The following is a 23330-nucleotide window of genomic DNA, read 5'->3' on the forward strand; positions in this document are numbered from 1 at the left end:
ATTAGGCAACTTAACAAAAAACAAATATATACCCATTTCAATTATTTATTTTTACCAGTGAAACCAATATAACATCTCAACATTCACAAATATACATTTCTGACATTCAAAAACAAAACAAAAACAAATCAGTGACCAATATAGGCACCTTTCTTTGCAAGGACACTCAAAAGCCTGCCATCCATGGATTCTGTCAGTGTTTTGATCTGTTCACCATCAACATTGCGTGCAGCAGCAACCACAGCCTCCCAGACACTGTTCAGAGAGGTGTACTGTTTTCCCTCCTTGTAAATCTCACATTTGATGATGGACCACAGGTTCTCAATGGGGTTCAGATCAGGTGAACAAGGAGGCCATGTCATTAGATTTTCTTCTTTTATACCCTTTCTTGCCAGCCACGCTGTGGAGTACTTGGACGCGTGTGATGGAGCATTGTCCTGCATGAAAATTATGTTTTTCTTGAAGGATGCAGACTTCTTCCTGTACCACTGCTTGAAGAAGGTGTCTTCCAGAAACTGGCAGTAGGACTGGGAGTTGAGCCCGAAACCCGAAAAGGCCCCACAAGCTCATCTTTGATGATACCAGCCCAAACCAGTACTCCACCTCCACCTTGCTGGCGTCTGAGTCGGACTGGAGCTCTCTGCCCTTTACCAATCCAGCCACGGGCCCATCCATCTGGCCCATCAAGACTCACTCTCATTTCATCAGTCCATAAAACCTTAGAAAAATCAGTCTTGAGATATTTCTTGGCCCAGTCTTGACGTTTCAGCTTGTGTGTCTTGTTCAGTGGTGGTCGTCTTTCAGCCTTTCTTACCTTGGCCATGTCTCTGAGTATTGCACACCTTGTGCTTTTGGGCACTCCAGTGATGTTGCAGCTCTGAAATATGGCCAAACTGGTGGCAAGTGGCATCTTGGCAGCTGCACGCTTGACTTTTCTCAGTTCATGGGCAGTTATTTTGCGCCTTGGTTTTTCCACGCGCTTCTTGCGCCCCTGTTGACTATTTTGAATGAAACGCTTGATTGTTCGATGATCACGCTTCAGAAGCTTTGCAATTTTAAGAGTGCTGCATCCCTCTGCAAGATATCTCACTATTTTTGACTTTTCTGAGCCTGTCAAGTCCTTCTTTTGACCCATTTTGCCAAAGGAAAGGAAGTTGCCTAATAATTATGGACATTGATGCTTTAAAGTATAAGAAATTTGATAGAGACTTGTTAGATTATAAAAACAATATGGTGTACCTCTGGTCTAATTTTAAAAGAAAACCCAGGAGATACAATAAGAAAAATCAAAAATCACGTACTAAACAAGTCTCTTTTTCAGACACGGATGCCTCTTCAACAGAGGAGGAGAGCGTCAAATCTACCATACTCCAGGAGACTCGAGAGGAGGTACAAGACAGGTATGACAGCCATAATAGTCATAATTTGGGTATTGAAAACATGACAATCAATGAGGTTCCACTATCACACATTGTAGATAACGCAAGTAGTCAAAATCAAGAATCTAACCGTACCATCACACCCACATTTGAGATAGTACTTGATGATAGGGAGGCAACAGCTAATGTACAGGCCTCTGATAATGCGAATCAAGCAGGTATAGTACAGGTTTTTCCCAAGGAACGAAGAACAAAAGGCATAGGTTTAGGAAGAGGAAAAGAAGGGGCAAGAGGGTCACTTCAAACAGAAAAGAGATATGGCCTGAGAGTGAATCGACAGAAAAACAGATACAAAGTCACACAGTAATCAATGTCTCTTCACATGATCTGACACATGAACAAGAGCAATTACTACAGCTGGGACTAGGTTTTGTACCAGCTGAAGACTTTAATGTTTTTGACACTATTATTGATGTCAATAAGTTTGTACGTAAATTGACATTAAAAAAGTTTTTCACACAGCAAAATATGTCCCAGCCTTTTGTCTCAGATAGCAATTGTGATCCATACACCTTAGAAGTTACTCCTATTGATCTAACATTTGACGAAGTACATGACTATATGTCTCTTTTGGAATTAGAAGTTGAATCCAATAAGACAAACTTTGGGGTCAAAAGCACACATGTAGGCTTTAGGCCACCGTCCATTTTTTACCCCACAAGAAGTAGGGGTAATGTATTGGAATTCTTCCATAAACAAGTAGAGATGGACTTGCAGAGTCTACACGATAGTTTGAGTACTACTATCAAGGTCCAAAACTTATCTCTATCACAGAAAGTTGCCCTTAAATCCCTGCAAGAGAATTATAACATCATAATCAAGCAGGCGGATAAGGGGGGTAATGTAGTGGTACTCAATAGAGGGGACTACATTGAAGAAGCTAATCGTCAACTTAATGATACCCAAGTCTATGCAAAGTTGGGAAAAAATCCAACACTTGACTACCAGAGACTTGTGTATGATCTATTGGATGATGGGAGAGAAGCTGGATTTTTTGATAGTGACCCTTTTGACTTTCTTTATGTCAAGGATCCTATCATTCCCATCTTTCACCATCTTCCAAAGATCCACAAGTCTCTGGAGTCTATTAAGGGAAGGCCCATTGTTTCGGGCATTGGCTCCCTTTTGGAGAGATTATCAGCTTGGATCGACAGTATCCTCCAACCATTAGTATTACTTGTTCCTAGCTTCTTAAGAGACACTAAGGCCTAGATTTAGAGTTCGGCGGTAAAAGGGCTGTTAACGCTCCGTGGGCTTTTTTCTGGCCGCACCATAAATTTAACTCTGGTATCGAGAGTTAAAACAAATGCTGCGTTAGGCTCCAAAAAAGGAGCGTAGGGCATTTTTACCGCAAATGCAACTCTCGATACCAGAGTTGCTTACGGACGCGGCCGGCCTCAAAAACGTGCTCGTGCACGATTCCCCCATAGGAAACAATGGGGCTGTTTGAGCTGAAAAAAAACCTAACACCTGCAAAAAAGCAGCGTTCAGCTCCTAACGCAGCCCCATTGTTTCCTATGGGGAAACACTTCCTACGTCTGCACCTAACACTCTAACATGTACCCCGAGTCTAAACACCCCTAACCTTACACTTATTAACCCCTATTCTGCCGCCCCCGCTATCGCTGACCCCTGCATTACACTTTTAACCCCTAATCTGCCGCTCCGTAAACCGCCGCAACCTACGTTATCCCTATGTACCCCTAATCTGCTGCCCTAACATCGCCGACCCCTATATTATATTTATTAACCCCTAATCTGCCCCCCACAACGTCGCCGACACCTACCTACACTTATTAACCCCTAATCTGCCGAGCGGACCTGAGCGCTACTATAATAAAGTTATTAACCCCTAATCCGCCTCACTAACCCTATCATAAATAGTATTAACCCCTAATCTGCCCTCCCTAACATCGCCGACACCTAACTTCAATTATTAACCCCTAATCTTCCGATCGGAGCTCACCGCTATTCTAATAAATGTATTAACCCCTAAAGCTAAGTCTAACCCTAACAGTAACACCCCCCTAAATTAAATATAATTTACATCTAACGAAATAAATTAACTCTTATTAAATAAATTATTCCTATTTAAAGATAAATACTTACCTGTAAAATAAACCCTAATATAGCTACAATATAAATTATAATTATATTATAGCTATTTTAGGATTAATATTTATTTTACAGGCAACTTTGTATTTATTTTAACCAGGTACAATAGCTATTAAATAGTTAAGAACTATTTAATAGTTACCTAGTTAAAATAATAACAAATTTACCTGTAAAATAAATCCTAACCTAAGTTATAATTAAACCTAACACTACCCTATCAATAAAATAATTAAATAAACTACCTACAATTACCTACAATTAACCTAACACTACACTATCAATAAATTAATTAAACACAATTCCTACCAATAAATACAATTAAATAAACTAGCTAAAGTACAAAAAATAAAAAAGAACTAAGTTACAGAAAATAAAAAAATATTTACAAACATAAGAAATATATTACAACAATTTTAAACTAATTACACCTACTCTAAGCCCCCTAATAAAATAACAAAGCCCCCCAAAATAAAAAATTCCCTACCCTATTCTAAATTAAAAAATTTACAAGCTCTTTTACCTTACCAGCCCTGAACAGGGCCCTTTGCGGGGCATGCCCCAAGAAGTTCAGCTCTTTTGCCTGTAAAAAAAACCATACAATACCCCCCCCCAACATTACAACCCACCACCCACATACCCCTAATCTAACCCAAACCCCCCTTAAATAAACCTAACACTAAGCCCCTGAAGATCTTCCTACCTTGTCTTCACCATCCAGGTATCACCGATCCGTCCTGGCTCCAAGATCTTCATCCAACCCAAGCGGGGGTTGGCGATCCATAATCCGGTGCTGAAGAGGTCCAGAAGAGGCTCCAAAGTCTTCCTCCTATCCGGCAAGAAGAGGACATCCGGACCGGCAAACATCTTCATCCAAGCGGCATCTTCGATCTTCTTCCATCCGGTGCGGAGCGGGTCCATGTTGAAGCAGGCGACGCGGATCCATCCTCTTCTTCCGATGTCTCCCGACGAATGACGGTTCCTTTAAGGGACGTCATCCAAGATGGCGTCCCTCGAATTCCGATTGGCTGATAGGATTCTATCAGCCAATCGGAATTAAGGTAGGAATTTTCTGATTGGCTGATGGAATCAGCCAATCAGAATCAAGTTCAATCCGATTGGCTGATCCAATCAGCCAATCAGATTGAGCTCGCATTCTATTGGCTGTTCCGATCAGCCAATAGAATGCGAGCTCAATCTGATTGGCTGATTGGATCGGCCAATCGGATTGAACTAGATTCTGATTGGCTGATTCCATCAGCCAATCAGAAAATTCCTACCTTAATTCCGATTGGCTGATAGAATCCTATCAGCCAATCGGAATTCGAGGGACGCCATCTTGGATGACGTCCCTTAAAGGAACCGTCATTCGTCGGGAGACATCGGAAGAAGAGGATGGATCCGCGTCGCCTGCTTCAACATGGACCCGCTCCGCACCGGATGGAAGAAGATCGAAGATGCCGCTTGGATGAAGATGTTTGCCGGTCCGGATGTCCTCTTCTTGCCGGATAGGAGGAAGACTTTGGAGCCTCTTCTGGACCTCTTCAGCACCGGATTATGGATCGCCAACCCCCGCTTGGGTTGGATGAAGATCTTGGAGCCAGGACGGATCGGTGATACCTGGATGGTGAAGACAAGGTAGGAAGATCTTCAGGGGCTTAGTGTTAGGTTTATTTAAGGGGGGTTTGGGTTAGATTAGGGGTATGTGGGTGGTGGGTTGTAATGTTGGGGGGGGGGTATTGTATGTTTTTTTTTACAGGCAAAAGAGCTGAACTTCTTGGGGCATGCCCCGCAAAGGGCCCTGTTCAGGGCTGGTAAGGTAAAAGAGCTTGTAAATTTTTTAATTTAGAATAGGGTAGGGAATTTTTTATTTTGGGGGGCTTTGTTATTTTATTAGGGGGCTTAGAGTAGGTGTAATTAGTTTAAAATTGTTGTAATATATTTCTTATGTTTGTAAATATTTTTTTAATTTTCTGTAACTTAGTTCTTTTTTATTTTTTGTACTTTAGCTAGTTTATTTAATTGTATTTATTGGTAGGAATTGTGTTTAATTAATTTATTGATAGTGTAGTGTTAGGTTAATTGTAGGTAATTGTAGGTAGTTTATTTAATTATTTTATTGATAGGGTAGTGTTAGGTTTAATTATAACTTAGGTTAGGATTTATTTTACAGGTAAATTTGTTATTATTTTAACTAGGTAACTATTAAATAGTTCTTAACTATTTAATAGCTATTGTACCTGGTTAAAATAAATACAAAGTTGCCTGTAAAATAAATATTAATCCTAAAATAGCTATAATATAATTGTAATTTATATTGTAGCTATATTAGGGTTTATTTTACAGGTAAGTATTTATCTTTAAATAGGAATAATTTATTTAATAAGAGTTAATTTATTTCGTTAGATGTAAATTATATTTAACTTAGGGGGGTGTTACTGTTAGGGTTAGACTTAGCTTTAGGGGTTAATACATTTATTAGAATAGCGGTGAGCTCCGATCGGAAGATTAGGGGTTAATAATTGAAGTTAGGTGTCGGCGATGTTAGGGAGGGCAGATTAGGGGTTAATACTATTTATGATAGGGTTAGTGAGGCGGATTAGGGGTTAATAACTTTATTATAGTAGCGCTCAGGTCCGCTCGGCAGATTAGGGGTTAATAAGTGTAGGTAGGTGTCGGCGACGTTGTGGGGGGCAGATTAGGGGTTAATAAATATAATATAGGGGTCGGCGATGTTAGGGGCAGCAGATTAGGGGTACATAGGGATAACGTAGGTGGCGGCGCTTTGCGATCGGAAGATTAGGGGTTAATTATTTTAAGTAGCTGGCGGCGATGTTGTGGGGGGCAGATTAGGGGTTAATAAATGTAATATAGGGGTCGGCGGGGTTAGGGGCAGCAGATTAGGGGTACATAAGTATAACGTAGGTGGCGGTCGGCAGATTAGGGGTTAAAATTTTTAATCGAGTGTCGGCGATGTGGGGGGAGCTCGGTTTAGGGGTACATAGGTAGTTTATGGGTGTTAGTGTACTTTAGGGTACAGTAGTTAAGAGCTTTATAAACCGGCGTTAGCCAGAAAGCTCTTAACTCCTGCTTTTTTCAGGCGGCTGGAATCTTGTCGTTAGAGCTCTAACGCTCACTGCAGAAACGACTCTAAATACCAGCGTTAGAAAGATCCCATTGAAAAGATAGGCTACGCAAATGGCGTAGGGGGATCTGCGGTATGGAAAAGTCGCGGCTGCAAAGTGAGCGTTAGACCCTTTAATCACTGACTCCAAATACCAGCGGGCGGCCAAAACCAGCATTAGGAGCCTCTAACGCTGGTTTTGACGGCTACCGCCGAACTCTAAATCTAGGCCTTAGCATCTTCTGAATCTTTTGGATAATGAGATCTGGTCCTCGAATCAAGTTTGGCTTACTGTGGATGTTGTTGGTCTGTATTCGGCCATACCGCATGATTTAGGCCTGCGGGCCGTTAAATTTTTCTTGGACCGGTATAGCAATTATTCAACGGATTTCAGAAATTATGTTATTGATATAATAGAGTTCTTGCTTAACCATAATTATTTTCTTTTTGAAAATGAGTTTTTCCTCCAGAGACGTGGAACAGCTATGGGGGCAAAATTTGCCCCCTCCTATGCCAACCTATACATGGGTTGGTGGGAGCTGTTCCACGTTTATGGACAGGAAAACTCTTTTCAACATTGTATCAAATTCTATAGACGTTATATCGATGATTTGCTTTTTATATGGGGGGGTACAGTGCAAGAGGCTGATGAATTCGTTGCAAGCCTCAACAATAACAGATATGGATTAAGTTTCACATATACTTGTGACTCCATCAAGGTTCCATATTTGGACTTAACACTTATAGGTGATGTTTGCAATGGGGTCGTCATCTCTGAGCTGTACTCTAAGCCAATCAAGTCCAACTCTCTGTTGCATGCAAAGAGTTTGCATCCTAGGTGCACAGGCTTTGGTATGATAAAAGGCGAATACATAAGATTAAAACGCAGCGAACAGACCTTCTTATTAGAGGGTGTTGCATTAAGACAAAAATTTATTGAACGAGGATACGAGGTCTCTACAATAGAGAAAGCAGCAGCTCAAGTGGAAGCTATGGACAGGTCATCTCTCCTAAAGGACAAACCTAGGTATAGGTAAAAAAAAAATTGTTGCACAAGATGATAAAATAATTTTTATCACACGATACAGTAGACAATATGATGCCATTATTAAAATTGTAAAGAAGAATTTACCCATATTAATGGGTGATGCATCTTTGAACCCTATTGTCAAAAAAGGCTTTCGTTTCGTCTCAAGACGAAATCAAACCTTAGGCAACCACTTGTCTCCCAGTATGATTCGTGGTTATGCTAAAAAAGACAGTTGGTTAACCACTAAAGGTCACTTCAAGTGTGGCAAATCAAGCTGCAAAGCATGTGGCCAAGCGATGGTTACGAAGCAATTTCAATCGTGCGTTACTCAACGGATATATAATGTGGATCATTTCTCCAATTGTAGAAATAAGTATGTTGTCTACATGATCAAGTGCACATCTTGTAACCTACAATATGTAGGTATGACCACCAGGGAAGTCCGAGAAAGGATTAGGGAACATCTCAATGATATCTCCAATGTCAATCCATGTTCAGCATTGGCAGAGCATTTTATTGTCGAACATGATTGTAAGGTGGACTCATTCAGATGGCTGGTGATTGAGTTAATTCGCCGTCCTGTAAGAGGGGGTAATGTGGATGAGATACTTTCCAAAAGAGAAGCCTTTTGGATTTTCACCCTGAGAACAAGGGTACCTTTGGGTTTCAATATCGATTCAGACATAATTAATGTCTGGAAATAGGTAACCCACTCAATATTAATTGATTTAGAAACAACATACAGTTAGGTTTGATGAAACACATAGGCAAATTTTTATATACACCCCTTGGGGTTATTAGAAATTAGGTTTATTCTTCAGTACAATGGTTATAACAACAAGAGGGAATATTCACTACAAACTTAGTTTTATTTATGTGACATCTCTCTGATAAGTTATTAACCCAGATAATTTCATTCCCCCTCCTTTCTGGGCTTTATGCGATGCTCTTATATGTTTCATCAAGTTTTATTAGATTGTCCCATATGATTTGTAGAATAGACACAATCTTTCTCATACCATCTTAATATTAGGCGAGCAAATTTGTGTTCAGCTATTCTCAGTGATTGAGCAATTATGTTTGTTATAGTTTTCTGGGTGGATGTTTTGCCAGTGTTGCAAGCTTCGACCTATACCATACGTTAACCTGTTAGGCTTAAATATAATATCAAAATCTGGTATGGATGGAGACTGCGATAAAAATGGCAAATATATTATTCATTAGTAACTGATAAGGGCCTCCCCCAGATTTCTATTTGCACTCTCACTCAGTGAAGTTGAATATAAATAAACATAAAATGTAAAACCTGGTATGGGGAAAAAGGTGTGTAACATTGATATGCATAGGGGCAAACTTTTATATTTTGAACAATGTGTGGTTTTTCTTTTTCTTTTCTCCTTTTTTCCTTTAGAGTGAAGGGTTAAAGTATTTACAGGGGCGGTCACTATGATCTCCTCAATCAATTATTCATTAGGTAAATTGTCCAATCAGCTTTTCACTGAGGGTATTTATATGTCCAGCATTGTATAATTCACAGGTCACGGATGAAGGCGTGAGCCGAAACGCGTCTGACCATTCCCTGCTACATGTAGCTTGTTTTTATGTATTGTAATCTCTCCTAAGTGATGCCAGCAATAAATGTGCTTTTTTTCACAAACTACTTCTATGCCTGAGACCCGCTTTTTTTGTTACTGATCTAATAATTATGCACACCTGATATAGGGTGTTGATGTCATTAGACCACATCCCTTCTCATTACAGAGATGCACATCACCTAATATGCTTAATTGGTAGTAGGCTTTCGAGCCTATACAGCTTGGAGTAAGACAACATGCATAAAGAGGATGATGTGGTCAAAATACTCATTTGCCTAATAATTCTGCACTCCCTGTATATTAAAGTTATTATCCCCTAAACCTAAATCTAACCCTAAACCTAAGACCCCCTAACTTAAATATAATTTAAATAAATCTAAATAAATATTCCTATCATTAAATACATTATTCCTATTTAAAACTAAATACTTACCTATACAATAAACCCTAAGGTAGCTACAATATAACTAATAGTTACATTGTAGCTAGCTTAGGTTTTATTTTTATTTTACAGGCAAGTTTGTGTTTATTTTAACTAGGTAGAATAGTTATTAAATAGTTATTATTTATTTAATAACTACCTAGCTAAAATAAATACAAATTTACCTGTAAAATAAAACCTAATCTAAGTTACACTAATACCTAACACTACACTATAATTAAATAAATTACATAAATTAAAAACAATTAAATACATTAATTAAATAAGCTAAAGTACAAAAACAAACAAACACTATATTACAGAAAATAATAAACAAATTACAGATATTTAAACTAATTACACCTAATCTAATAGCCCTATTAAAATAAAAAAGCCCCCCCAAAATAAAAAAAACCCTAGCTTAAACTAAACTACCAATAGCCCTTAAAAGGGCCTTTTGTGGGGCATTGCCCCAAAGTAATCAGCTCTTTTACCTGCAAAAAAAAATACAAACAACCACCCCAACAGTAAAACCCACCACCCACACAACAAACCCCCCAAATTAAATACTAGCTAAAAAAACCTAAGCTCCCCATTGCCCTGAAAAGGGCATTTGGATGGGCATTGCCCTTAAAAGGGCAGTTAGCTCTTTTACCGCCCAAACCCTAATCTAAAAAATAAAACCCACCCAATACACCCTTAAAAAACCTAACACTAACCCCTGAAGATCGACTTACCGGGAGACCTCTTCATCCAAGCCAGGCGAAGTGGTCCTCCAGACGGGCAGAAGTCTTCATCCAAGCCAGGCATAAGTGGTCCTCCAGACGGGCAGAAGTCTTCATCCAGACGGCATCTTCTATATTCATCCATCCGGCGCGGAGCGGGTCCATCTTCAAGGCATCCTCTTCATCCGATGACTAACACAGAATGAAGGTACCTTTAAGTGACGTCATCTAAGATTCCTATTGGCTGATAGAATTCTATCAGCCAATCGGAATTAAGGTAGAAAAAATCCTATTGGCTGATGCAATCAGCCAATAGGATTGAAGTTTATTCCTATTGGCTGATCCAATCAGCCAATAGGATTGAGCTCGCATTCTATTGGCTTTTCAGGGCAATGGGGAGCTTAGGTTTTTTGAGATAGTATTTTATTTGGGGGGTTGGTTGTGTGGGTGGTGGGTTTTACTGTTGGGGGGTTGTTTGTATTTTTTTTACAGGTAAAAGAGCTGATTACTTTGGGGCAATGCCTCGCAAAAGGCCCTTTTAAGGGCTATTGGTAGTTTAGTTTAGGTTAAGGTTTTTTTATTTTGGGGGGGCTTTTTTATTTTAATAGGGCTATTAGGTGTATTTAGTTTAAATATCTGTAATTTGTTTATTATTTTCTGTAATTTAGTGTTTGGTTCTTTTTGTACTTTAGATAATTTAATTTAATTTAGCTAATTGTATGGAATTTGTTTAATTGTATTTAATTTAGTTAATTTATTTAATTACAGTGTAGTTTTAGGTGTAATTGTAACTTAGGTTAGGTTTTATTTTACAGGTACTTTTGTATTTATTTTAGCTAGGTAGTAATAAAGTAGTTAATAACTATTTAATAACTATTCTACCTAGTTAAAATAAATACAAACTTGCGTGTAAACTAAAAATAAATTCTAAGATAGCTACAATGTAACTATTACTAACACACCAAATGAACAGTGGCACTACTCGGGCTTTTCCTCTGGTAATATATATGTGTATGTATAGAAAATTCTCTATATACAACCTTAGATTATTGGGAGGAAATGGTGCTTGTGCATAAATATTAATCTAGCCACAGCAGAAACTGGATATATAGGATACCACAGTTCCCAAAGTATGCACTTCTAGCACTCTGGGCCCTGAACTAAAGGGCGGAATACCCCAAACAGGATTGTTAAAATATAACCTTTATTATGAAAATTAAAAAACCTAGATAGGTTATTTCACAAACAATTTAAAATACACTCCAGTACCCTGATCAGTGTAATAAATGTTAGGTCTGATCACTGTAATTAATGATTAGGCCTGTATAGTATCACAGTGATAAGTGATCTAAAATATGACCAATAATACTCGCTAGTTTATATTTGTTCACTCGCTTGCTGCAAGCAAGCTGGGACTAAATTAGTAGTCAGGGTAAATAATGATCTGAGAGTTGATATCGATATATTGCCAATATTATTATATCATGATATTTATTTGTCATTCATTCAAGGATTGTGTCCATTCATTGATTAGTATCTAACAGCTTATTAATACAGCTTATATTTAAAATGTTAGTAATATTAACTGGTTTACTGAATTCTGGTACTCAGTTTGATAAAGAAGTTGTGGTTGTACTGTAGACTAAATCAGGCGTTGCCCAGATTAGCAATAGGGTTACTGGTATTAAGTGAGTTCTCTTCTACTTCCAATAATATGAGGGTAAAATACTTATATATAAGGTAGCTAATTACTTCTATCACAGTTATAGCTACTCAGTTTATACTATCTAATTTCACCCAAGTGGTGTATAAGTAGGTATTGCTGGCTATACGGCGCTATGAGCCGTCTGATAATCAGTATCAGTAATTAATAAATTCTATCTGGCTAGGCACCGATTCAAAAGTTAGTTTAGTAACAGTATGTTCTAAGGCACTTCGTGTGTGGTTGGTACAATTTAAACCAAGTCATGCACACCCCGGAATGGATTTCCACTTAATCGTTCACACAGAATCAGTATTCCAAGTGTTGTTGCTCTCCCGCAGTTAAGCACTCATTCAGTCATTCTTACATTCATTAAACATATTTATGGATGTGTGTAAGAACTATGTTAACGGTTAAGCTAAGTCTGGCACAACCCAGGCTGAGTATTGATTGATATTGCCAGTTAAATACTTTAGTTAGTGGTCCAAACATACGTTCATACAGCAAGTGCTGTGCTTCACAGGCTATTGAATGTTCATACAACAGTTCTGCAGTTGGATAGACTATATTATTGAATGAGTTTTGTTAATATTTCAAATAATTAGATACAGGCTGGACTATATAAAAGTTAGATGCTCCAATATCATCAGGTAAGTTCTTCCCTGCTTTCATTAATATGAGGGTATAATACTCCTGTGGTCAATATCTGGTTAACTCTGTTACCATTATAGCTTCACAGTTTGTACTGTCTAACATAGCCCAAGTACTGTGTAAACAGGTATCGCTCACTTTATGGCACTCTGCGCCGTCTGTTTTTCAATATCTATAATCGTTACAGTAAATCTGGCACAACCCAGACTATAGATTAATTTTAGTAATAATCTTATCGATAGCACTGTTTATATTATTGGTAGAAATTAATTGAACTATGTCTGGCACAACCCAGATCGAATTTCTAATTCCACATACACCGAGAATAAGTGTGACAAGTGCTGCAGATCTCCCACAATTTAACGCTCATTCAATCATTCTTACATTAGTCAGACATATTTATTAATATGTATATAAACTATATTAATGGTTAGGCTAAGTCTGGCACAACCCAGGCTGTGTGATTTTTAATATTATCAATTAAACACTATAGTAAGTGATCTGGTACATCTGGTGCTGTGCTTCACAGACTATTCAACATTCATACATAAGTTCTACCGTAGGTCAAACGATATTTTTGAACTGTGCTGAACGAGTTCACACTCTATTTTTTGTGTTTATCTTAACTGCCCAGTACCCTGTATCTATGTACCGCTAGTTGTGATCTCGATACTAACGCTATTATTAGACTGTCAGGGTCCTCTCAGATGAGTGAATAGGGTTCACATTGTAATTACGGTATAGCTATATCGAGTTGCCACTACAGCATTTAATTCTAACTTAGCTTATCTTGTGCCTAATTAAAGGAACTACTAACAGAAACTCATTCAAAAATATCGTTTGACCTACGGTAGAACTTATGTATGAATGTTGAATAGTCTGTGAAGCACAGCACCAGCTGTACCAGATCACTTACTATAGTGTTTAATTGATAATATTAAAAATCACACAGCCTGGGTTGTGCCAGACTTAGCCTAACCGTTAATATAGTTTATATACATATTAATAAATATGTCTGACTAATGTAAGAATGATTGAATGAGCGTTAAATTGTGGGAGATCTGCAGCACTTGTCACACTTATTCTCGGTGTATGTGGAATTAGAAATTCGATCTGGGTTGTGCCAGACATAGTTCAATTAATTTCTACCAATAATATAAACAGTGCTATCGATAAGATTATTACTAAAATTAATCTATAGTCTGGGTTGTGCCAGATTTACTGTAACGATTATAGATATTGAAAAACAGACGGCGCAGAGTGCCATAAAGTGAGCGATACCTGTTTACACAGTACTTGGGCTATGTTAGACAGTACAAACTGTGAAGCTATAATGGTAACAGAGTTAACCAGCTATTGACCACAGGAGTATTATACCCTCATATTAATGAAAGCAGGGAAGAACTTACCTGATGATATTGGAGCATCTAACTTTTATATAGTCCAGCCTGTATCTAATTATTTGAACTATTAACAAAACTCATTCAATAATATAGTCTATCCAACTGCAGAACTGTTGTATGAACATTCAATAGCCTGTGAAGCACAGCACTTGCTGTATGAACGTATGTTTGGACCACTAACTAAAGTATTTAACTGGCAATATCAATCAATACTCAGCCTGGGTTGTGCCAGACTTAGCTTAACCGTTAACATAGTTCTTACACACATCCATAAATATGTTTAATGAATGTAAGAATGACTGAATGAGTGCTTAACTGCGGGAGAGCAACAACACTTGGAATACTGATTCTGTGTGAACGATTAAGTGGAAATCCATTCCGGGGTGTGCATGACTTGGTTTAAATTGTACCAACCACACACGAAGTGCCTTAGAACATACTGTTACTAAACTAACTTTTGAATCGGTGCCTAGCCAGATAGAATTTATTAATTACTGATACTGATTATCAGACGGCTCATAGCGCCGTATAGCCAGCAATACCTACTTATACACCACTTGGGTGAAATTAGATAGTATAAACTGAGTAGCTATAACTGTGATAGAAGTAATTAGCTACCTTATATATAAGTATTTTACCCTCATATTATTGGAAGTAGAAGAGAACTCACTTAATACCAGTAACCCTATTGCTAATCTGGGCAACGCCTGATTTAGTCTACAGTACAACCACAACTTCTTTATCAAACTGAGTACCAGAATTCAGTAAACCAGTTAATATTACTAACATTTTAAATATAAGCTGTATTAATAAGCTGTTAGATACTAATCAATGAATGGACACAATCCTTGAATGAATGACAAATAAATATCATGATATAATAATATTGGCAATATATCGATATCAACTCTCAGATCATTATTTACCCTGACTACTAATTTAGTCCCAGCTTGCTTGCAGCAAGCGAGTGAACAAATATAATAAACTAGCGAGTATTATTGGTCATATTTTAGATCACTTATCACTGTGATACTATACAGGCCTAATCATTAATTACAGTGATCAGACCTAACATTTATTACACTGATCAGGGTACTGGAGTGTATTTTAAATTGTTTGTGAAATAACCTATCTAGGTTTTTTAATTTTCATAATAAAGGTTATATTTTAACAATCCTGTTTGGGGTATTCCGCCCTTTAGTTCAGGGCCCAGAGTGCTAGAAGTGCATACTTTGGGAACTGTGGTATCCTATATATCCAGTTTCTGCTGTGGCACAATGTAACTATTAGTTATATTGTAGCTAGCTTAGGGTTTATTTTACAGGTAAGTATTTAGTTTTAAATAGGAATAATTTAGTTAAAGGGACACTGTACCCAAATTTTTTCTTTCGTGATTCAGATAGAACATACAATTTTAAGCAACTTTCTAATTTACTTCTATTATCAAATGTTCTTTATTCTCTTGGTATCTTTATTTGAAATGCAAAAATGTAAGTTTAGATGCCGGCCCATTTTTGGTGAATAACCTGGGTTGTCTTTGCTGATTGGTGGATAAATTCATCCTTTTTATTGTGCAATCTTGGATACAAACAAAACAAAGCAACATTTCAGGAGTTGCTTTGTTTTGTTTGTATCCAAGATTGCACAATAAAAAGGTTTTTGCACCAGCTGGAACATTTCTGCTCTTTCATATTTATGCTGGATTTGGTAAGCCTGTTCCGTGCTGTGCAGTTGGTGCTGTGTTTCATGCTACATTGTTGCAGGATAAATTCATCCACCAATTAAAAAGTGCTGTCCAGAGTTCTGAACCAAGAAAAAAGCTTAGATGCCTTCTTTTTCAAATAAAGATAGCAAGAGAAAGAAGAAAAATTGTAAATTAGAACGTTGCTTAAAATTGCATGCTCTATCTGAATCACGAAAGAAAAATTTTGGGTTCAGTGTCCCTTTAATGATAGGAATTTTTAGTTAGATTTCTTTTAATTATATTTAAGCTAGGGGATGTTAGGGTTAGACTTAGATTTAGGGGTTAATAACTTTAATATAGTGACTGCGACGTTGGGCACAGCAGATTAGGGGTTAATAAATGTAGGTAGGTGGCGGCGATGTTAGGGACGGCAGATTTGGGGTTAATAATATTTAACTAGTGTTTTTCGAGGCGGGAGTTCGGCGGTTTAGGGGTTAATATATTTATTATAGTGGCGGCGATGTCCGGTTCGGCAGATTAGGGGTTAAAAATTTTCTTTTAGTGTTTGCGATGTGGGAGAGCCTCGGTTTAGGGATTAATATGTAGTTTATGGGTGTTAAGTGTACTTTTTAGCACTTTAGTGAAGAGTTTTATGCTACGGCTTTGTAGTGTAAAACTCTTAACTACTGAGTTTAAAATGCGGTACCAGTCTTGACAGGAGAGGGTCTACCGCTCACTTTTTGGCAGACTCGTAATACAGGCGCTATGCAAGTCCCATTGAAAAAAGAGGATACGCAATTTACGTAAATTGATTTGCGGTATTGCCAAGTCTGGCCAAAAAAGTGAGCGGTACACCTGTACCTGCAAGACTCGGGAGTGACATATTTGTGTGAAATAAAGATTACATTTGTATATGGTCAGAAGCATTATTGGAATGTAAAAATTGGTGGATTTTATTACTTTATATCAGTGTTGACAATCGATATGTTTTGCTAGTGGTCACAATCTTATTGTTTTGTAATCCTTTAATTCAAATTTATTATATAGTAGTCTATTTGACTGCCTCCAATCTCCCAAAGAGATATTTCTGAATATTGCATTACTTGGATCTGAGTGATTGGGGGTATATTAAAACAGGTACATTATCTTATTTGTGGATGTGTAATATAGCGTGACATGTAATTAAATAATATGTGTTAATTATATATATATATATATATATATATATATATATATATATATATATATATATATATAGGTCTCCTTTGCACCTAATACAAACTGCAAGGCATTGAGTACATAAATATATATTTATATGTAAAGCTATATTTTGTCTTTCTATGATAGAGAGGTACCACAAAGAGGTATAACAGCTAAGCTTGCCACTAAATACAATGCAATAAACACTTCTAGAACCAAATGACTGCATTAAACACCTACATGCTTTCAGACCACCTTATTTTATGACATGTCTATTAAAATCTGTGTGCATTTTCTTTGTACAACAAAAGGTTTAGTGGCAAGGACAGAACATTTGCTGCTAGGTCTGTGTATGCTGTAAAATCATTAACAAGTGTTTAATTCCATGCTAGTCAAATGTTCTAACATTCATGTCTGAAGCATGACTCTCAACAGCAGCTGTTTCTAATCTGTGGGCTCCACAGACTGTCTAATGTACTTTGCCTAGCAGGTGAGAAATTTTTGCTGAGACAGGTTTACTTTTAAAGCACATTGCCCTTATCTTTCTTTGATGTGCATGGAGGTGAGATCCTTTGGATAATTTTATGGCTGATGTTTAATGGCTCAATCTTTTTTTCTTTTCTTTTCTTAAAGGGACAGTACAGTCAAAATGAATCTTTCATGACCTAGATAGAGCATGTAGTTTTAAACAACTTAACAGCATTCTTTTATTCTTAAACTTGCTATGTTCTTTTGAAATCCTTTGTTGAAGTTTAAACAAAGCAAATGACATAATAGAAGTAACCTAGAAAGTTGATTAAAATGACATGCTCTATCTGGATCATGTGAGTTTAATGTTGACTTTACTGCCCCATTAATTTATTTAAAAAGTACAGTGCTGTGAAAGTAATTTCAATAAATCATAACCTTGTTCACGTATTGGCCTAGATTCAAGAAATACTGTTCATGAAATGAACGTGGCATTTAATAAAGTTTTGTACACGCCCCTTGTCACAACCATAAGTTGCAAGTTGAGCTCTATGATAATCAACATCTATCTGGTAACCATTTGCTTCTCTGTGCATAGAACTGTGAAGGATACCAAATTTACAAAAATGTCTTCAAAACATTGGAGAGCAAACTAATTAAAACTAAATGAGAAAACTCCCACTATAAAACAATTCACGCTATTATATGCACTAAAGAAAACTTGAAAACAGATAAAGAGAAATAAAATAAAAATGATTGGATATAGCGAAAACAGAGCACAGCCTCCGACTCCGAATATATTTATTATTAAAAGACATAAATGCTAATACATATGTACTTACTGAAGAAGCAAATAATATGCAAATCCAATAAACAGTGACAACTGTGAATGGTCCAGATATCAACCCTCCATTTGATCGAATATCAATACAGAAACCTCCAGCGTCCTGGTGTCAAGGCCCGGACAGGGTCACGTCATAAGAGCTACGGTAGCAGAGTCAGGACACCCCCGGGCCTCAACTGGGCTTTTTCAAGAGGACAGTGTATCGGATCTGATACACCAGGACACTAGAGGTTTCAATAATGATATTCGATCACACGGAGGATTGGAATTTGGATTATTTACGGTTTTCAGTGTTTGCTGGATATGCATATAATTTGTTTCTTCAGTAAGTGCATATGTATTATGGCGCTCATGACTTTTAATAATAAATATATTATAGTCAGAGGCTGCACTCTGTTTTCTCTATATCAAATTTCAGATTTTATTACTAACTGGAGAAGGAAGCTCCAGTTTTAAGAGAGCAGCACCTGGCTTTGAGATTTCTCAGCCACTCCCATCCTGGATTTACCTTTATGGTGAGCATCTATAATGTACAGATCTAATTATTAAAAAGTAGGACTCTTGCATCTTTCTAAGAACTGGTAACATTTTCTGACGCTGGATTTTTATGTTGCTATCTATTAGAAAATAGCAATATTGTAATCATTACTATTACAAGGATTAGTGGATCCAGAATCTTGCTTGTCTAATCCTTCAGTGTTACCGTTTGTATATATTCCATTTACTTGTAAGATAAAAACGGAGACAACCTCATCAGCTTTGAAATAGCGAGACACTGCAGTGAGACAAGATACACCCTAGAGTCATTATAGTCAATCACTTAGATTACAAGTTTTGCGGTATGGTGCGGTACGGCTATACCGCTGAAAAATTGGCCATTGCGCGTGGAAAGGTCTCCTGTATTACAAGTTACAGCAGTATAGCTATACCGCAAGCATTTTAGCCTGTAACGTAACGATCCATTCCGTATTTAAAAAATTACGTTTGAGTGCAGGATTTCCATAGCGCCGTATTACAGGTTGTGCAGTTCGGCTAAAATGCTTGCGTTATAGCCTATGCCGCCCTGATCCATACCCCGATCTGAGACCAGTATTTATGGATTTTGCAAAACAAAAATGTTTCACAAAACTCATAACTAAAATCTTACAAAGTACACTAACACCCGTTAACTCCTAAACCGCCACCCTCCAACATCGCAAATAATTATTAACCCCTAATCTGCCCACCCACATAGCCAACACTAAATACAGCTATTAACCCCTAACCTGCCAGCCCCCTCATCACAACTACTATAATAAACCTATTAACTCCTAAAACGCCAGCCCCCCACATCGCAGCACATAAAAACTTACCTGCGAAATAAAAAAAACCTAAGTTTAAACTATAAATTAACCTAACATTACTATTTTAAAACAATAAAATTAAAGAAAAAAAATAAAAAATAATTACAAATTAAAAAAAATCCTAACACTACGAAAAAAAAAAATGACATTACAAAAAATAAAAGTCTAAGATTACAAAAATAATAAAAATTACACCTAATCTAATACCCCTATAAAAACAACAAAGCCCCCCAAAATAACAACACCCCCTAACCTAACAATAAACTACCAATAGCCCTTAAAAGGGCATTTTTAGGGCATTGCCCTAAGTTTAACAGCTCTTTTACCTAAAAATTACAAAGTCCCCCTAACAGTAAACCCCCCACCTAACCAACCCCCCAAAATAAAAAAACCTAAGTCTAAGAAAAAACTAAGCTATCCATTGCCCCTAAAGGGGCATTTATATTGACATTGCCCTTAAAAGGGCATTCAGCTGTTTTATAATCAGCTCTTTAACTGCCCATCCCTAATCTTAAAAAAAAACACCCCAAAAAATAAATAAATAAAACCTAACACTAACCCCAGAAAATCTACTCACAGTTCCTGAAGTCCGGACATTCATCTTCATCCTGGCAGCGACATCTTCATCCATTGCGGGGGCATCTCCTATCTTCATCCCGACGGAGCATTGTCGCCAGTGGCACAGACATCCAGAGTGGAGGATCCTCTTCATACGATCACTGCCGTACACTAAAGCTTGAAAGCATTTTTTAAATTTGTAATTTAGTTTTTTTTATTTTTCGTTAATTTTACTGTTTTGAAATAGTAATGTTAGGTTACTTTCTAGTTTAAACTAAGGTTTTTTTATTCAACAGGTAAGTTTTTATGTATTTAAAGATAGTTATATTGTAAATTTAATTTATTTTATTAGTTTATTTTATTAGTAGAGATGTGGGGGGGGGGGGCGGGTTAAGGGGTTAATAGGTTTATATAGTGTTGGCGATGTGGGCGGCCGGCGGTTCAGGGATTAATAGGTTTATTTAGTGTCGGCGATGTCGGGCGGCGGATTAGGGGTTAATCTTTTTATTTAGTGACGACGATGCTGGGGAGCGGTGGATTAGTTGTGTTTAGGCTAGGGGTTTATGTTATAGTGTTAGGTTTTAACATAACTTTATTTTCTCTATAGACATCAATGGGGTTGGGTTATGGCGACCGCCATTCCGCAATTGCTGGTGTTAGTTTTTTTCGGACACTTTTTCCCCATTGATGTTTATGGGGGAAAGCGTGCACGACCACGTAAAGTCAGGCTTTGGGTTTTGTGCGGTATGGAGCTTAACGCACCATAACGCACAACAAAAGAAGGTTTTGGCTTACCTTGTTATGTCAGCGCTTTGGAAAGCACGTTACTAACGCTAATTTTTTTGCATTATTTACTCACCCGGTAAAGCGGGAAACTTGTAATCTTGGTGTTTATACGCTCCACATGCTGAGCTTAAGTATAGGAAAAACATTCCAATCACACCTCTAGAATATTCAGAACACCTACAGCCACCTCAGCCATGTTTTCCTGGACCCTTATAAGTTACACATGCTGCAGGGTGTGCAGGGAGGAACATGTATTGTGTTTCTGGACAGCACTATTCATATTCCTCCCTGCACACCCTGCAGTATGTGCAACTTATAAGTGCTCAATATTTTAAGGGACGGGTGGCAACCCTACCCACAGCCAGCCCCTGTATCTTTCGTTCTATCCATCAAGAATATTTTACCCCAACAAAACAATGATAACAAATATTTTAAAATGATATATATTTATATAACATATGCTTAATTAAAGGACCATACAATGCAGTAGAATTGCATAATTAATAACTACATAATAAAAAGACAATGATTTAACACCTACTCTGAATTTCAAATAAGCAGTAGATTTTTTACTGACAAATGTATTTTTCCCCCCTTTTTCCTGGCCCTTGTATCATGTGACAGACATTAGCCAATCACAGACTAGTATAAGTATACCCTGTGAGCTTGTGCACATGCTCAGTAGGATCTTGATCCTCATATAACAAGATTGTGTGAAATATGATAATGGAAGTTTATTTGAAAGTGTCTTAAAACTGCACGTTCTTTCTAAATCAGTGTCCCTTTAAGTGTTTAAATTGTAATTGGGTACCTAATACAACTCTAGATGTTAAATGGGTAGTAAAATCAGAAGTGAATTTTCATGATTCAGATAGCGCATGCAATTTTAAAGAACTTTTTAATTTACTCATCCAATTTAAGTTGTTCTCTTGATATAATTTGTATTGTTGAAAAGCATATCTGAGTAGGCTCAGTAGCAGCAGTGCACTACTGGGAGATAGCTGCTGATTGGTGACGGCACATATATGCCTCTTGTCATTGGATCATCTGATCTGTTCAACTAGGTCCCAGCTGTGCTGTGCATTGCTGCCCAGTTAACAAAGGATACCAAGAGAATGAAGCACATTTGATAATAGATGTAAATTGAGAAGTTGATTAAAACTGCACACGCTTTCTGAATCATAAAAGAAAACTGTTGGGTTTCATATCCCTTTAATGGCGGAAACGCACATTAATAAATTGCTGGAAAAGATAGATGAAGTGATTGTCAATATATTTTAAACATTATCTATCTCCTTTGCAACCTCACAAGCATCTATACATTTAGGCCATTGACAAATTGCAAAACTAACAAGAGGATAATTCTGGTATTAACCTTCATATTTTTATTTGAGAGATTTTATAATTATTTCACTGGGAAGAATTGTAATGTTTAAACAAATTATGATTCATATTTAAAGGGACACTAAACCCACATTTTTTATTTCGTGATTCAGATAGAACATGCAATTTTAAGCAACTTTCTAATTTACTCCTATTATCAATTTTTCTTCGTTCTCTTGCTATCTTTATTTGAAAAAGAAGGCATCTAAGCTAAGGAGCCAGCCAATTTTTGGTTTAGAACAATGGACAGCACTTGTTTTTGGTGGGTGAATTTATCCACCAATCAGCAAGAACAACCCAGTTTGTTCACCAAAAATGGGCCGGCATCTAAACTTACAGTACATTCTTGCTTTTCAAATAAAGATACCAAGAGAATGAAGAAAATTTGATAATAGGAGTAAATTAGAAAATTGCTTAAAATTGCATGCTCTATCTGAATCACGAAAGAAAAAAAATTGGGTTCAGTGTCCCTTTAATCAATTATAGCCTTTTATTTGCTTTCATTTATGTAAATATTTTTTTTATTTTTTTTATAATAGTACTTTATTAAATTTTTATAATAAAACATAACAGAAAAATAAAAAATAAATATACATCATAATAAGTATCATGACAGTTATGCGAATGTGATACAGTACATAAAGTAATAAAGTGCATTTGTTCACTCATATTTTGTTACACAGGCTAACAATGTTATCAGTCTTTTACAAGTATTAATTATAATCATACCTTTGATATATGATATATTGTTTTTGCATTCAGCTCCTATTAGCAGCCCTCTGTTTAGCTTCAATGTACATAATCCATGGTTCCCAAACATCTAGAAATTGATCTTTTAATGATAATATGTCAGCTGCTAAAC

The sequence above is a fragment of the Bombina bombina genome, chromosome 4 (genome assembly GCF_027579735.1).
Source record: "Bombina bombina isolate aBomBom1 chromosome 4, aBomBom1.pri, whole genome shotgun sequence".
In the NCBI taxonomy this organism is placed as follows: Eukaryota; Metazoa; Chordata; class Amphibia; order Anura; family Bombinatoridae; genus Bombina; species Bombina bombina.